This window comes from Quercus robur, chromosome 3 (genome assembly GCF_932294415.1).
Source record: "Quercus robur chromosome 3, dhQueRobu3.1, whole genome shotgun sequence".
NCBI lineage: Eukaryota > Viridiplantae > Streptophyta > Magnoliopsida > Fagales > Fagaceae > Quercus > Quercus robur.
This window is the reverse complement of record NC_065536.1, coordinates 62,480,594-62,482,126: the sequence shown is the minus strand read 5'-3', so window position 1 is coordinate 62,482,126 and position 1,533 is coordinate 62,480,594.

Here is a 1,533-nt window from a genome sequence, read left to right as displayed (position 1 = left end):
AATTGTAATGGATTGTGAGGTAAACAAAACTTTTTAACTTTTTTTTTTAATTTGAACATGTTTTTGAAAATTTCAAGTGGTGTAATGGGTTTTATTTTACGTATTTGTCCCTAAGTTTTGTTATTACTTAAACTTAAGGTGTAGGGGTATTTTGAACCACATAAAAGTCCAGTCCAAAAAAGGAATCCTATTTGATGTGAATCTTTGCATATAACTTAAGGTAAACTCCATATGTTTCACATCTTTAGATGCATAAAACCACAGACTATTACTCCACAATGATAGTGGCTAATTAGTTTTATCATTTTTTTTCATGATCTCATTTGTAGTCTCTTACTATTATCTTATATTTTCTGGTCGATGATTTGCATAACAAAGACATTAAATGAGAGGTAGTATCGTTCATTATATTTTTAAATGTAATGGTGTATGAAGATTATATATATATATATATATATATTATAAATAAGGTTAAATGAAATGTCAAAAAAGGATTTTAAAATTTTCTAATTTTATTTCTTATGTAATTTCTATTATTACTGAAAAACATCTTTTTAGTTATAATTGGAAATATGGTTTAATGGTTAGAGTTTGATTAGTTTTAAGTTTAAAAGTAATACTATGATTGTATTTATATTAGTGATTCTCTTGATCTTTACATTTCCAGTTAATGGTATGTAAAACATTTTTTTTGTAATATTTTAAATTCAAATTAGAGACCATCCATCTAGTAAATTCGACCTTTCTTAATTAAAATACAAAAAAAAAAAAAAAAAAAAAAATAAAATTTGTAGAAGCAAATAGGGTCACGAGAGAGAAAATGTTGTGTTTTTGCCCTTATTATTGTTGTTGTTATGTTTGTGTTGTTGTTGTTGTTATTATTATTATTATTATTATTATTATTATTATTATTATTTATGTTTAGTAGTCACAGACCTATGCGATTTGTGAGAATAGATACTTATTTTGTAAGTATACTATAATATATGATTTGTTCTCTTTATTTTGTGGAAGGTGATTTGTTCTTCATAAAAATTAAACTAGTTCTAAAATTATTTTTCATTTATTTATCTCTACAAATATATTATTTTATTATTTTCGACCTATTTGATTGATATTATTCCTTTTTGAGGTGGTAAATATTTTTCTAATTATTTTATTGTGTGTTATACATATATATTTTTAGTACAACTAAACTCTTCAAGTTTCAAATATAATATTCAAATTTCTCATTCTCTTAAAGGAGGTTATAATGATAATCAAAACTCATTAAAAATTTACATTTGATATTACTCAAATAGTTGACATACACATTCAAATACATAGCCAAAATTTTATTTTTATATAAATTCAAATTCTCACTTCTAAAATAACTAAGTATTAGTCAAACAAAAATCAAACAAAAAGTATAAGAGGGAAAGAGAAGACTAGTGATGGAGAACTCAAAAAAACACCACCAATTGTATTAACCAAAAATAGTGTTAAAAATAGATACAATGATTCACCAACCTAAAGTATAGTTGTAAAAAGGAA